The sequence below is a fragment of the Liolophura sinensis genome, chromosome 6 (genome assembly GCF_032854445.1).
Source record: "Liolophura sinensis isolate JHLJ2023 chromosome 6, CUHK_Ljap_v2, whole genome shotgun sequence".
NCBI classification, from domain to species: domain Eukaryota; kingdom Metazoa; phylum Mollusca; class Polyplacophora; order Chitonida; family Chitonidae; genus Liolophura; species Liolophura sinensis.
Window position 1 is genome coordinate 58616963 of NC_088300.1, and position 17504 is coordinate 58634466.

The 17504-nt window shown below is 39.6% G+C and overlaps 1 protein-coding gene across 2 annotated transcripts in view; it reads right to left on the reverse strand.

Moving 5' to 3' along the window:
- Positions 1–17504, reverse strand: part of LOC135466428 (histamine H2 receptor-like) — a 127131-nt gene that overhangs the window by 59404 nt on the left and 50223 nt on the right. The window contains exon 2 of one of the 2 annotated variants that reach the window (XM_064743887.1): positions 5242–5380. The gene's annotated coding sequence lies outside the window, so the exon portion shown is untranslated. Of the gene's footprint in view, positions 1–5241; positions 5568–17504 lie in introns of those variants that run through there. The other variant, XM_064743888.1, reaches the window with a different exon arrangement.

A 17504-nucleotide genomic window follows, 5' to 3' on the forward strand; every position in this document is an offset into this window, starting at 1 on the left:
GACCAACATGTGAACATGTAGACCAATATGTGAACATGCTCACCAATAGACCAACATATAAGTATGCAGACCAATATGTAAACATGTAGACCAATACGTAAACATGTCTACCAATATGCTAACAAGCAGACCACTATGTGAACATGTAGACCAATATGTGAACATCTAGACCAGTGTGTGAACATGTTCATCAATAAACCAACATATGAGCATGTAGACCAGTATGTGAGCAAGTAGGCCATCATGTGAACATGTTCACCAATAGACCAACATATGAGTATGTAGACCAGTATGTGAGCAAGTAGGCCATCATGTGAACATGTTCACCAATAGACCAACATATGAGCATGTAGACCAGTATGTGAGCAAGTAGGCCAACATGTGAACATGTTCACCAATAGACCAACATATGAGCATGTAGACCAGTATGTGAGCAAGTAGGCCAACATGTGAACATGTTCATCAATAGACCAACATATGAGTAAGTAGACCACTATGTGAACATGTAGACCAATATATGAGCATGTAGACCAGTATGTGAACATCTAGACCAGTGTGTGAACAAGTTCATCAATAAACCAACATATGAGCATGTAGACCAGTATGTGAGCAAGTAGGCCATCATGTGAACATGTTCACCAATAGACCAACATATGAGTATGTAGACCAGTATGTGAGCAAGTAGGCCATCATGTGAACATGTTCACCAATAGACCAACATATGAGCATGTAGACCAGTATGTGAGCAAGTAGGCCAACATGTGAACATGTTCACCAATAGACCAACATATGAGCATGTAGACCAGTATGTGAGCAAGTAGGCCAACATGTGAACATGTTCATCAATAGACCAACATATGAGTAAGTAGACCACTATGTGAACATGTAGACCAATATATGAGCATGTAGACCAGTATGTGAACATCTAGACCAGTGTGTGAACAAGTTCACCAATAGACCAACATATGAGCATGTAGACCAGTATGTGAGCAAGTAGGCCAACATGTGAACATGTTCATCAATAGACCAACATATGAGTAAGTAGACCACTATGTGAACATGTAGACCAATATATGAGCATGTAGACCAGTATGTGAACATCTAGACCAGTGTGTGAACATGTTCACCAATAGACCAACATATGGGCATGTAGACCAGTATGTGAGCAAGTAGGCCAACTTGTGAACATGTTCATCGATAGACCAACATATGAGTAAGTAGACCACTATGTGAACATGTAGACCAATATATGAGCATGTAGACCAGTATGTGAACATCTAAACCAGTGGGTGAACATGTTCACCAATAGACCAACATATGGGCATGTAGACCCGTATGTAAGCAAGTAGGCCAACTTGTGAACATGTTCATCAATAGACCAACATATGAGTAAGTAGACCACTATGTGAACATGTAGACCAATATATGAGCATGTAGACCAGTATGTGAACATCTAAACCAGTGGGTGAACATGTTCACCAATAGACCAACATATGGGCATGTAGACCAGTATGTGAGCAAGTAGGCCATCATGTGAACATGTTCACCAATAGACCAACATATGAGTAAGTAGACCACTATGTGAACATGTAGACCAATATATGAGCATGTAGACCAGTATGTGAACATCTAGACCAGTGGGTGAACATGTTCACCAATAGACCAACATATGGGCATGTAGACCAGTATGTGAGCAAGTAGGCCAACATGTGAACATGTTCATCAATAGACCAACATATGAGTAAGTAGACCACTATGTGAACATGTAGACCAATATATGAGCATGTAGACCAATATGTAAACATGTAAACTCTTGAACTCTTCACAGTCCTGTTTTACCTTATAACATTGTCTTTCTTTAACACTTGGTCATCATCCACATCTATATAAGTTATTTGACCAAGATTTACTATCTTACCAGTAGCCAATCATGCCATCGATGCCTGATATATGCATACCATGTCCGAATTAGGCTTGCTCTTTAGCTCCAGAAGTATGGATCGTATCTGTCTTTCCTCATACTAGCTGGGGATTTGTAAAAATTGCCAGTTGCGAGTGTTTCGATCAGTATGGTAATGGCGATCAAGCTCAGGTATTCTCTGACTAGCGCATGGTCTATCAGTCTAGTCAATACATCAATCAGAAAACACGTGCTTAGTTTCTCACCCCGCGGCCTTTCTTCTGGTACAAGTCCGCAGACAATTACGGCCAGTCATTTATAGGTGGAGTTTTGCACTGGCAATTACAAGGAAAATAAACTCGTGTGCAGATATAGCAATTGAAGTGTGAAGTAAGAAAACCTTGTGCTATCGACCCGAACGTCTATTTATTTTCTTTTTGATATGAGTTCAAAGAATGAATGCTATCGGTGTTTTCAGTCACAATGATTAATTTTCCCTTACCACAGTTAAATACGTCCAGGGGCTAAAACCAATAAGTAGGAGTGGAAGGTTTTGTCAGGGGAGCACCATCTCATCTAGCCGGCTAACAAAAGACCAACACATGTCTTACAGAAACTAACTGTAAGTTATCGATGTGTTTTCCCGCCTTGTGAAATCAAAACTAACGTTTAATTACGGAAATAAATCTTTATGGCAGTGCTCTGACTGAGGCAGATTTTTTCTTGAAAAGGCACAACCACGGAAAAAACGAATCAAACTGGAAATTTCATATCAGGGGTTTTATTAGTGATTTTATTGTGTGACATGACGACCTCCTGCACCGTCTCTAGTCTCATTAATTTAACTGTGGTGCCGACATTGACATTTCATCATCAAATTACAGCTTACAGTGCCGAGGTATTTTCCTCCGCAAGCGGAAGTAGAACCGAGGTAATCAGGCGAAAGGATAAGAGGGCTGCTATTGTAAAGACCATTATACCTAACTCAAGCAACAATGATTTCCTCCAAACTTTCACGAGAAAAGGATTTCATTTCCAGAAACATGGCTTACAGACAAATTTCGTTGCGCACCGAAAATCAGTCGACATCGACTGGACAGAAAAACTTCCTCCAACGGGCCTAGATTTACAGATTGAAAGAACTATATCTAAGCAATATTTGCCGACAAATCCAAATCTGAATAACTTGTGTTTTCCTGTCACAATAAATATGCCTCCACCCGAATCACCTGTTCACGAGATTTTCATAACTGCAAGTCTGTAGATCACGATTGTACATACAATTCGTTACGGAATATGACTGAATATAAATTAATGCGGTTTGTTGCATTTTTAACGATTATTCTGTTGGAAGTGATTGAATGTTTTTCTCCACAACACGACTACAAGCGAAATGAAGAAGGCTGTTATAGAACACAAGAATCGTTAAGTAGTACAAACAGCACAAAGGCAGCCAAAAGCTGCGCTCTGAAAGTAGTTTTACTATAAACAGTTTAGTGATTGCGTTATGTGTAGATTGCGCACTTTGACAGCCCAACATAAACGTTGTGGGCCTACACCCAGGTATTTTCTCAGTGTTAAACTATGGCATTTATGGGACATTCATAAGCAACCTTTAACTTAAGGGGGGCAAAGTTACCTATAACGCATCGATGTCCCCTAGTCACACCACCTCCATGTTACAAACCAATGTGTTTAACAATCTTATTTGTAGAATGCGAGAAAGATAAATAGAATACTGAGCGAACACTGAAAATCTGTCGAAACGCTAGGAAATGTAGCTGGCAGAAAGTGACTAATGTGTTATCCTCTTATGTCAAGAAAACCCTCGAGCCATCAAAATCACTTTTCCATGCATTTCCTGTTGAGGACTAATCCCATTTGTTAGCGTCTTTGGCTCCAGGTTCCTGGCGGTAGTCGGAAGCCGTCAGCTATTACACTCAGTCCCTGATACGGACTATATGCAAATGTGTTAAGCAAAAACCTGGACTTGGACAAACACATCTTATTAGCCGTGCCGACATACTGTATCCTTATTACATCAAACCCTTGGAGGAAAAAACCATACCTCTGTGGAAAGCATCATCACTTAGTCTGAGACTATGACATTCATCTCCAGTCTATTACAGTCATTTTGGCAACGAAAGGCCATTTAGACTGCCCGGTGATAGAGTATAGTCTACAAAGTCTACTTCAGTGGACTCTCTGTGCTTGCCAGTCAGGGGAACAAAAGCACAGTGTACTAGACCGAGTAATACCACACAACAACTCAATTCGGCAAAACGACGCTCGCTTGAGCGAGCACAAACATGAAATTAACACAGTTGCTGGTATAAATTAGGGGATTTAAGAGTGGAGATTACTCCTTGCAAAGTGAATAGGCAACAATAACTCCTTTGATCAAATGATTGTCTCGACCAAGTGGCTGGATCGTATTTTGTTAAATATTTGGGCTAGGGTATTTTGTAAAATATACCTGTGAAGATCTACAGAGTGTGTGTAAATTCACAGCTGCGGTCGCTAAACATGTACATCAATTCGAAACATGTCGTATCTAAGCTATGGATGCACGCGTCCATCACGTGGCTCGATACAAAGATAGAGTATGATATCAATAAAAATAAGATTTATAAAGAATCCTGTAGCACTAGATTCACTGATATTAAAAAATGCGACATCTGATACTTTCGCAGGCATAATTCCATTGAGGCGACAGGCGGAAAAGCATGTTTTTTATGAAAGAACAGAGGATATCTTGGTGCACAAAGCAACTGTGCGGTCAGCTTGATATGAGCATCTTCAAATCGATCAAAGAGCTAGTATAAGAAACAGACAGAGATCTTTACGATTCATCAGCACTTTTTCGTAAAGTCATAATTATTTCCGAAATATTTGAAATAAGCTTGTGTTATTGTAAAGAAACCATGCAAAATTTGCCGAAGCGAAAAATGCGAGTATAGATATGGAATGTATACCTAGTAAAGATTCATGTGAATGTAAAAATGACATTAAAATTGGTTTAATCAGTATTTTGGTAGCTAATTTAGAAAGCAAATCGTAAAAACAAAAATTCAAAACAGTTATAATTATGTGATATGCACAAACTCTTCTAACAGAAATACTATCCTATGTTGATTGCATGTGAATTTTGCCGAATTCTACATCGATATTTCTACTATTAACATTTCATCTAACAAAACGAGTTTTCTGCGAAATAAAGTGAGCAATCGGATATGTTTATCACCTCAAACATCTGCGACCCAGAATCTACTAGTTAATATTTAAATTGTCACGAGTCGGTGTCTAATGACATAAGAGTAACTAATAAGGTAATGACTTACCTGATACCGGAACAGAAAGCTGTCGGTAGTAGGCAAATTATAAAGCCGCGTTGTCTCCTCTTAGATACGTCGACGGTAGCATCCCTCGACAGTCTACTGGTATACGATGTCTGGATGGAAAGCCCAGCACTACGTTAACCTATGAAACACAAGATCACACCGTCTATGGAGAGCCTCACATGGGTGGAAATGACATTAACACATCACCTGAGTCCATCATGCCGATACAGTTCTACGGCTGTTTTTAGAGAAGAAATGAAACTGCGAACATAAACGAGCAATAAACCATAAAACGGTTTGCGACTCTGAGGACGTGGGATGTTGGAGAGAGGCTCGCCTAGTGCAGTGCTCAGGCCGGAGCCGCTCATCGGTTCTCTCCAATCAATAATAGACCGCAGTTGAAAAGAAGGGGGAGGTTAACTTTTCTATCTTTAGGAAGGATTGATTTGCTGATGTAGGCATGGCGTTGAGAACGTAATACTGTGTGGTGGCATGCAAAGAACGTTCATCAACCAGCGATGTGGGGAGAGAGGAGAAGAATGCCTGAACAAAGCTAGTAGATTCCGCTCACCGGTTATCGGCCTGACGGTTGCTTTTCGATTGCTGAAAAAATGGCTCTCTTTGAAGTTATTGTCGCATTCGTTCTTTACCAGTCCGTCCTAGCGTTACGATAGTGAAGAGGCATAACAACTTTCCCCGGGTAGAACAAATATGGCAAACATTCCCACCCAGTATGGATCTACCTTTGAGACTGGTCGTAAAATGCAGTTAAACCATTTTATGGCTATTGTATTGGACACGACAGCATTAGCACATCAAGGGCTTACAGTTCCATTCCGTGCAGCGGGGTCGTCAATAAAAAAGGGCAGCCTATGCAACAGATGATTTCAGGATGATGAGTCGGGTCACAGCATAACATTCTACAGAGGCACAGCGCATGGAATGTGTGGGATATGCTGTAACTATACTGCACAAGTGTCCCTACGACTTCCTTAGGAGTGTTCCTCGTGACGGGACATCTAACGTGATGTTACTACAGGCTTCGGGACACCTCCATCAGAATGCACATGAAGAGCTATTATATGGATTTATAAGTACTAATACACCTACACGTACCCATGTCATCTCAGGCACTTCCCACTCGTTTACACAAGCAACAGGTAATCGGCTAAATCTAGCGCGTTCACACATGAGAAATAAAAAACAAGAGCTCGCCAAACAATCCTGTAAGTGGTTACAAATAAGGCAAAACGTACAATGGAAGATATTGTTGTATTATCGGGAACAACAACGAACATAGTGCTCGCTTAGAGGAGTCTGGACCTTAGTGACCTGTACTCATGGCGACGTAATTCCTACATTGCTGGTCGCCATGGTAATTAGGTGCTCGTAACTTTAAGAAGGTTTCGTACAAGCGGGCCCAGTACGGTAAACTGGCAAATATATATCCGCTGTAATAGGGGTTGGGTTTGTTTGCTCTTCTATGTTCTACACAATATAATCATATTAAGCAATTGTCACCAAACTGCTTGGTAAAATATTATTTTTAACTATTACGGAGAACTCTTCAAAAATTTCTACAAGAAAACAGACTAGCATGTAAGGCATTTTACGTGGGAGTCTGTAATTCCAACCAATGCAGGAAAGACGAACGGACGCTGATAACTCTTGAAATGGTGTGAAGCAATGTTTCATTGTCTTCCTAGAAAGATAAATAGGGCATTCGTCGAGTATCCAATGTCGTTTGATTTCACGAGTCTAACGGGATTTTCCAGTTTAATTGTAGAACGGCATCTTTAATTGTAGACAAGTAGTGTCATGGGACATGGTACACACCAGAGCGAGTCCCTAGGCGAAGATTAAAGATCTTCATTTATTTATCGAATCTTTGGATGATGGGGAAGACACACTGGCCGCGCCATAAATCAAAGCTAGCCTCTCAACAGAAAAGAAAAACACAAGCTCTGATGGAGTATGCTGTCACTGATATGCTCCAACCGGGTCACAGTGGCCAATCACAAAAACGCTTTCAAACCACTCAGCCAATGAGCGGCAATATTTCATTGTCTACTCGGCCCGGTAATTGGATAGAAATGTATCAACGACAAGTCTCGAAATCATGAAACTCTAGGGGGTAACACTTCTATCGTGGTTCATCAGATAATTTCAAATACGAGCTATCAAGCCCATAAGTTTAAGAGAGTGTTTGTTGTACTGGTAAAATACGATGTGTCCACTTGCGAGATCGTCCAGTCGGGGATAACATACCACACAAGCAATACTGTACGAGTTCTCATTCCAGGAATAGAAGACGCTTAACTTACACGGTATGCTAATCTTGGATAAAATAGCCAAATAAGCTAGGTAGAATGATCACATGCATTGTTTATTAAGAGACAAGGGCCGATTCCACAAAGCCATTTCTGACTTAAGTCAATATTTAAAACCTCTTTACAGCGCTTAATATTTGATTCTGAAAGTAGAAATTTGGACACTTTTGTCTTTAGCCCATACTGATGAGGTGGGCAAAATTTTAATTTCTAAAGCCGACAAATAAGCTTTATGGTCGTATTTCAATTTTTGGCTTTAGTCAGAAATGGCTTTGTGGAATCGGCCTCAGGTGATGGAGGACAGTTAAAGCTCTGGAGTGGAATGGTTGAAATAAAATAACAAAAGTTTGCGATTAAATATCCTCAGCACCAATTTCAAAATTAAATTTTTCAAAAATTATTGCTGACAGCATCATAAAATGTTATGTTGTTGATTAAGCTAGCAAGTGTGTTTGCCGTTCTGAGGAAGAAAAGTAAGTTAAGTTGTGATGTTTTGTAGGGTGAGTAGACGTTTGTAAAATATCGTGCCGGAAAATTTTCCCGGAGTTCAAACCTCCCCATGAAAACTTGCCTTACTACCAAAGTCAGTTCCAACACCTTTTCTGGGGCACGGTATTAGTGAAATTGTCCGGTATGGCATGATGAAAGAAACACAAGAGAAATGATAAAGTAATATTTGCGCGATTGCGCGATGTTTACTACTACCTACTGCCACTATCCATACAGATGTCCTGACCAAATCAAACTGACTTTTTCCAATGAAAGCATGTTGAACTCTAAAAACAAGAATACTGGAAACATAGAATTGATTATATCTTTTAAGCGCACCTAGTCACGTGATATTTTTTCCCAATCTAATGAAACTTAAGCTTGCAATATGGTATTAACTAGATCACGTGTTGGTTTCTCACGACGTCCGACCCTGGGGACATCAAATGACCGATGAACTCCAAAGCAAAATCTATACGGATCAGGCACAGGGACGAATCACGGACTTATCCGTAATAATTTAAGAAAACATCACCCCATAGCCACGTCATGCAGCTATTTATCAATTAACCTTACCGAGTTTCCGTACAAAAACATAAATTTGATTTGTACAGCATTAGTTTCTTGTAACGGTTTTTTTCTTTAATATCAGCAATGAAATTTCAGCAACTTCAGAAATTAATTCGTTATTTGTTAAACATTGCCGTGTTTAATGTAACTCGCACTTATGCAAAGCCATAAATCGTCAACAGAAACACTCAGATTGCGTGACGATGAAGATAGCACATTTGAACACACATAAACACACATAAACATAATTATGACCACATCGTTGAAAAAATCTTCACAACACTGCAACAGGAAAAAGGGGCCATGATATAAGATCCTGGACACTTAAGCCGTAATGCCAAACAACCCATCGAAGCACATTTGGAAAAGAACTATTAGAAATTGCTTATTGAGAGAAACATAATTCATTTCATGTGATATTTCCATTTGCTGGAGGAGAAATGATGGTGAGGAACAGCGACGTTGTGCTTAAAACAGATGATTTGCGAAAACCTTTGAGCAAGGCTTCTGTACAATTTGCTTATTTTAAATTGCGTTTCTTAAAAGATTGGCCCTTGCTCTACAGGAAATCGATCTTGTGGATCCAACCGCTAGCGTTTGTTAGCTTGCTTTTTTAACAGTTGATCAATAAATATTCCTTATAGGTTCTTAAACTAGAATGTCCCTACAGAACTCGCATTCCCTCGCTGAACTTGCGAGCAAGACGTGTCTAAAAGGGTGATTACACCCGTCCCTGGGCTGCGCGCTTTTTCGTAACACCATTCATCTGTATGGCGTCCACATGGATGGCTTGTGCTGTTTCGCTGAGCAATGCGATCAGAAAATAGCTAGAATTGTTCTATGCTAAAGCTTTTTGGCTGTAAATTGAGTTTAGCCAGGAGCTATGCAGATATAGTTCCTCAATTAGTGACTAGACTGGAACGTTGGTTTCGTGGACACAAGCCGTTTGTAAAGACTGCTACAGAGGTGGCCAGCCATTGCACTGCTTAGACTTAACGCTTTGTGACACGTTTCAGTCAAAAGCAGTCGTTCCGCTCAAACCACTAGAAAAACAGCATTTAGTTGCTGCATCAGTGTGCTACGTGATAAATAAATGACTATATAGTTGTTTTAGCTAAAAAATATTTAAAACAATAGAATGGGGAGTAAAAAAGTTACCTAAAGTCCTGGGGATAAATACTAAAAGAAGTTTGTTTGAAATGCACGAAACGTTTTTGTGAGAGAATATAACCATTGAGCGGGTATAAACATTTCCCGCACTACTGAACATGTTCAAAGGCCATTTAAACGACATCGTAAAAGAACCGGTGCACAATGGCTCTCTTGTTGCATTTGTTTTTGAATATAGAGGGTCCTTCCAAACGGCATCGTTCAGTGTGATTAGGGCATGTCTCTAAAACAATATTTAATTAATATAAATGCGATTATCCTCCGATAACGCCCAGTTCAATCTTGCAAAACGATATTTATGTGGCATTTCAGGTCAGGCCATTCCGAATTTCTGAGTAATGGCTTCGTTAGTAAAAACAGACAGATTTATTGTGGGCCAGGGAATGTTATGCTGCTTTTCTAAATCATCTGGTCGGTGAAAACCCCGGAAGCTAACGTGGTCAATTTATTGCCGACTACGCCATTTATGGCGGGTCTGACATTATAGTGAACGGAATCGTATATAACCCGATAAACAAATTTCAGTAATAACCTCAAGAAGTAGGCATCTTGTCGTCTAGAAGTAGGCATCTTGTCGCCTAGTGCTTTGAATTTCATTAATACTTTCTATTACCACCATGCATGGATGTCTGTATTGATGAATATTTTGGTTTTGTTGTTGTTTGTAGTTAATTAATGCCAATAAAACGATAGGCAAGAGTGCAGCTTGTGTCCGAAACTTAGCCAAGCGTGAGGCAGTATTAACGTTACTGATTTCAGGAACAGGTAAAATAATTACAAACACAACAACGGCAAACCAGTTCCGTACAACTGAAGACCGGATAGGGCTGTTGCAGTGTTTAACTTAAGGGATGTTCAAAAGGTACGGCGGGTCAAAAGGGTTAACACTATAGCTATTTTGGGTTACAGTCTTCAGCAGATATAGGAATGCTGCCGAAAGGTGAGAGCTTTGGCTTGTTTGCTTGTGTCAAAACGTCCCAAAGACAAACACATTTTAGGTTTCGTATATTGAAGATGACCTACTTTCTTGCTCGCAATAGTACTTTTCGATCTGCCGGCTGGTATATTTTTATACTCAGTTTTGATACTCAAGTGAGAAACCATCCCGTGTGTAAGTTTTCCTGATGTTCGTTAAAGCGATGAAGTTTCAAGGTATAACTGACGGCTGAAATGATTCTCTTTCAAGATGTTGGTGAAATTAAGCGAGAATCAATGGGGCCGACCATGCTGGGAATCCCACAGTTGGTTCGGGTGTCCCGATCGGCGGCAGGAATGTAGCAGTGAGCCACACACCCATGTATAATTACTTATCCGTATAGATTGGATGGATTTCCATAAACAATCTACACTTACTCCATGAATGATATAGATATGTAATTTCCCCTGGAGGGGGTGATCGATTCAAATGCTGACTGTATATAAAATGTCTACTGGCCCGCGTACCATTTTACGTCGGATTCCAGGCACTACAGCTTCAGCTCCATTTCTGTCGAATAGTCTCAACATAATATTATAAATCTATCACAAATAATTACGTGGAGCGATGAAATGTCTCGGAGGCTGTTTCCACGTTATACTTAACTCTACTCTCTGGACATTTAATAGGCTGTTAAGCCAACAGTCATCATGACGGGGAAGTTCCCAAAGTCTAAGTGCTTCTACTTTTTGCATCAGAAGTGACACATGGTCTGATAACCTTTTGTAACCAAAGATAAATCCTCCCCTGGGTTTTATTATGTTTGCGTACCATACACAAAAGACAAGTAGGAAATAGAAGTCGAATTAAGTATCAATGTAATCACATATTTTACCACATAAGCCCGGATAGTAGCAACCATTCTCCGTAAATTACGACTGGAGGCTCTCTTGTGCCGACAGCCAGGGAATATCTGCACGCACGGAATCCGCTCGACCTGTATACAAGGATATGTACCAGACTCTACACACAATTTGCCTAAATCATTGGTTTATTTTCGAGTGTATATGATTAGGCAAAATAACCAGGTCAGATACGTCCCTGTGAGGAGCAGTGGGTGGAACTTGCACAAAAGATATGATCGCGGCATGTACGACACTAAACGACAGTTTGTGCCGATTGTAGAATCTCGAGGTTAGACAAATTAACTGTTATCAGCCTCATACAGATACGCAATTTACTGGCAACAGATGATCTTTGATTACTTCTGTGCACAAAAGTAACCTTTTATTTTTCAGTGCGGACATTTCTGTGCTGTAAACCCGTGTATAAAGAATCATTTCAGTTGGACATTATGACACTGTGCTTTCAGAATAATTGCCTGAAATACATGGTTCTAGAGTGAGGAAAAACAACACTCAAATGGCGTATTAAGGTGTTTTTCTTTCTATATATTCAACTTAATTTCGGCGTTTTTCATTATACGTACGAACATGTGTGCCAAGCGCCATCCATCCACCATTCACGCGGAAGCTTGTTACTCACTCATGAACTGATGGTTGATTAATCTCTTAACCTGGGTCAGTGATCGCCTTTCTTTTTCCTTGTTTTTTGTTGTTTTTTTTTTTGTTTGTTTTTTTTTTTTTGATTGATTGATTGATTGATGGATTGACTGTCGGATAACTGCAGTTAGGGGACTCCTTAATATTCCAAATGTATTGAATGGTTGAATGGCATAGAGACAATTACCAATTTGAAAGATAACAAAGAAAATCTATGCGTCGAAACACAAATTCCTATACCAGCTGTCAAGCAACCAAAATGACGTTCAACACAAACCACTAAAGAACTAAGAAAGTATATACTCTACGAAATCAGGACGGAATCATGCAAAGAGAAGCAGTCAACCGTTTTCAAAGATGTTGGAAGACAGCAACACAAAAGTCCATGTGTTACCTAGTTTCTGGTGACCGCTTTGGATTAAAAATCTTTAGCAGTTAAAAGAAGATAAAACATATGTATACATACAGTTTCATTCACCGACGAAGGTACATCTGGAAAAATGTTTAAGCTGACCAGTAAATAAAGGTTTAAAGTTTAAAGGATTCAATTAAACTGACAAAGACTTGGCTAGGATGCTTTTTGTTCCAGCTAATAAATTTAGACTTTCAGTCAAAATGTGAATTACCTGTGGGTACATGTTATTACAAAATGGCAATGAAATATCAGTAGTCCAAATGTTCTCAATTGAAAATATCTTGTGATTGGTTTGGTTAAAGTGCTTTCTGATGAATCTATCCATTGGGTTAAGACCCTGTCAGTTGTCTGGTGGACACGCTATATCAAAGATAACTCATGTCCACACTGCTTTTAGCCCATTACAGTCTGAAAGTGACGTCCCGTGGTACTTAACCACGTAGTTAAGCTATATGGCAGTGATAACCGTAAATCTAGCGTGCCCCTGGGTCGTTCCTCGGGCTTGTGTCAGGCGGGGGTTAGGCTCTGATTACTGCCAACACGTCCCTACCGTGACAGGTAATTGTGGAGGGTAGTGCAGCCTGGTAGAACCATCAGGACAGTATTGTATTTAATGAAGGTTTTCTGCAGGAAGGAAAACAAACAGGTAGCGGCCCACGGGTTCATTAGGGGGATCCTATTTGGTCGTGTAGAAAGTGAGGAGTGTTTGGTTAGAAACTTCGCGTCATGTGCTCAGAAGTTAGAGCACCCTTGACAGGTCTATGCCTGATCGAGCGACCGTGAGGTCGACGCCTTGGAAAGGTCTTCTATATCACTAACGGAATAGCAGACAAAAACCGTTATCTTCTGTCTTAACCATAAAGGACCATTAAGTGGTCAAGTCCTTGCATTCTGGCTTCTTGGTTTACTGGCTGTCCAAGTCCAGAGGCGATCACTAAAGAATATCGAAAGGGCAGTCAAGTTCTATTGAAAGAGAAAATTTGATTTCACTTCGCTGTTTCAAAATCGACAAGCATCCATAAACTTAATAATGGTACAGACCGCTGGTGAAAGCATGGAGTACTAAGTTAACCTCATTTTCTCATCGTCCAGGCAAATAAAGCCGGAAAATGGAAAGCTCCTCTCCATTTAACCGCCACAAAGATGTGCCTCTTGAGTTTTGTATACATCAGATAAAGAGGTCATCGCTCGAGGCATGAATTTAGTCATACATTTCCGGCTACAACTCTAAACAGTGCTGATAACAAATTGGTGAAATATGCTGCAACGTAAAACATTGTAAGGAGCTAAACCTGACAAAGTGCAAGGTAATGGACAAAACAGACGCGGTAGATAACGTTTATGCATTATAGAGGTGTCAGAAACTGGTTTTGTATGGAAAATAATTGACAAATCATTCCTTGACAGGGTACCGTAATGTATGTAAATGTTTGACGATATTTTTACATATTCAGCCAATGGACTATGGAAAATTTCACTGACTAGAGCACCTCATTGAACAGACTTCGGAGTATTTCAACGAATTGGGATATCACAATGTAGGGGCTCCTCTGGCTATACCTTATATGCTGTACGTCTTAAATTATTTTGAAGTATTCCAACGGATATGATATACTAGTAGAGCATGTCATCGAATGGACTATGACATATTTCACACCATGTATTAAGTATACAGTATTTCACCGAATGTACTATGAAATATTTTACACTTTGTATTAAGTATACAGTATTTCACCGAATGAACTATGAAATATTTCAAACTTTGTATTAAGCATACAGTATTTCACTAAAATAGTTTAGTGTATTGCACAGGGTGATTTATAGAGTAAGCCACCAGATTTGTGTAGTAGTACGAAGTATTTTACCTAAAACGGAAATATAGAGCAATTTTATTCTTGTGGATATTCCTAGCTTTAATCAAATACAGGCCTAGAGAGTGTGTGCTTGGAAAACAACCCCTTTATACACGGGTACTCTATAAGCAAATAACGTTAACCAAACGCTGTTTGTAGCGACGAAGAATGTACAAGTTGGTCGTGTGAGTTGATGAACACCCTCTTACAATGGATGTTGACAAGTGGGTCAAGACTATAATCTACCAGTCAATTATCCCGAAGTCAGTAGCCAGATATCTACGTAGGATAGATGGTCTGCAATATGGTAATGGTAGTAGAGCTCAAAACGTACAATCTGAGACTTGATTGAGAGATAAACTAATTCTAAGATCTGTCTTTAAAAACGCAGTGATATCCAACAAAGGTTACAGATGCGTTTTGAGCGGACGAAGAAAATGATGACGAAATGACGTATGGACATTGGAATTATCTCTCTGATATTGGAATACCCAAAATTGGTGAGATGTTTAAGAGGGTATGGAAGTAGGGGGCCTTTGGAGAGGAGAAGATAGCTATGGTCTAACACTGACGTCGTCCAAAATACGGCCAAGTACTCGGCCATAATACAGTGTGGAGAAGAGCGTTCTCGTTAAGATTTATTGCCATTGATTTTTACTTCTCAGCTAATAATGGCAAATGTTTTACGCTCAGACAATTCCGATGTAGAATATTCGCACTTACGGTTGCCATGGTGTCACGGAATCATCGTGCCATGTTTTTATGTCCACTACTGGCATTTTGTCCAGAACAAGTAACGAGAATAATTAGGCAATCGCTTATATTTTCCTACAAATGACCTGTTGACAAGATCATAAAATCGACGAACAGTTTGGATTCCTCAAAGTGTTGATTAAATGCAAACACGAGAATTTTTATTGGTTTGTGCAGCTAAACAGCCGCGGTCATCCTCCTCGTGTCTAATGGATTTCCACTGTGTTTGGACAACGGATGTTTGCATATCCTAAGTAAATTATGATTCCATGGATTTTCTTATTGTTTGTTCTATTGATCATCCAAAGGAACTATCCACGGGCATTGTATCTTCTAATGGTAAATGGGAGTCTTAAGTTAGCCTGAGACACGATAAACATGTTGACCAGGTTACAGGAACACAAACAAATTCGAATTACAGTGGTGAAGGACGAAAAAGCAATAATCTGTCACTCCAAATGGACACAAACCGAATTGACAGATGGAATTCAAAATTATAAGTACAATAAATGTGCCAGGGATATGGGAATACAAAATCATTTGTAGATTTCTTAGATCCACGTCACGATGTCCAGTTTGTATAATCTTACTCAATAGGACATTATTTATTTATTTATTTTATTCGTGTTTCACATCATATCCAAGAATACTTCTGTTATACGACAGTGCCGAGTATTATGGTGGGAGGAAACTGGACAGATCCTAGAGAAAACGCACAACAATCCGCAAGTTGCTGGAAGACATTAACACCATTTGGGACACTAATTAATCAACAGTTATTACCAGCATTGGCCTTATGGTTAGAGCGCCCGTCTCGAAATCTGGCATCAGATTTCCTGTTGGGTCATACCAAAGGGTAAAAAAAATAGTACATGTTGTTGCCTGGCTTGGTGCATTTTAAGAGACCACAGCAGGCAAACATGACTGATTACATGGCCCTGTGTTAGTATAAATCTGACATGGTGGGGTGTCATGCCTAGTGTGTTTGGCATGACACTTCTGTGGCGGCAGCGCTTTGGAGGCAGGGACTGCCCCAAGAAGACACAATCTAAACTGAACACAGACCTTTGACTCCACGTCGTCATATATTGTATAATTACGACATAAAACCCTGTGCATACATACATACATACATACATACATACATACATATTACGAGTAATAACATAATGGGAATTCAGTGTTAGGACATGTGTCAGGTTAGTATAGCACTGTACATTGTGAAATAAATTTGAACCGAATATCGAAATATTAACAGGATGTTAATTGTGGATGTTTTTTTAGTTCATGATTACATGATTTTATGTTACATGTCATTGGGCTATTCAACAAAAGATGAACGATGTTGGATAGTCTGGACGGGGCTTTATCGATAAGATCGACTATTTTAAATTATATTTATCGTTAAGCCGGTAATATTGTTATCAGACTTCGCAGAATTCGTGAGTGTTGAATGAGTTAGAACGTAACAGGGACCGTTTGACATTCTGTCTAAAAGCTCCCATCCATACGAAACAAAGGTTTAATACCAGATTTTCCCACTTGGATCACGCGGTGTCAGACTATTGTCAGTATTTTCTCTATACCAAACCAATTTTCCACGTGTCTGTATTATACCAGACTATAGCAGGATCACAATATTGGTATCATAAAACAACTTCAATCCACCGAAACCTCTCACTGAAGTGATAGGTTTGAATGATGGTCTCTCACTAACAGCTGTACTGTGTGAAACTCATGTTTCTCACTTCATGTTCCTGACGCTCTGCTGATAATTTCAGTCTAATGAATTAACTAAATAAATAATGTGAAGCAGTCCGGAAATCTATGGGGGAGTAACAATGACACTCAGTAGAGGGTATGAAGAACAATGCTGGATGCTACAAAGCTATCTCAGATTGCATCAGCAGAATGTTAAAAATCACACTGTTGTGATGATGTTTATTCAAATACTCTCCTAAGCCATCGTGTCATGCAGCCCGGCTTAATATTACTGACGGTTATTTGAGGTAAATATACAGAGTACATCTGTTCGTTTACTTATTTGGGCTTAAACATTTTGCTTTCCAAATTATCTCAGTCATTCCACACTGGAGTCTCATTGTAGCAGATCTGTTCCAATACCGATATATTGATATTACTGATAATGCCTCAGCGGAAGGCTGACCTCCATCCCACACACATGCAAAGTACAAGAAGAGTGAA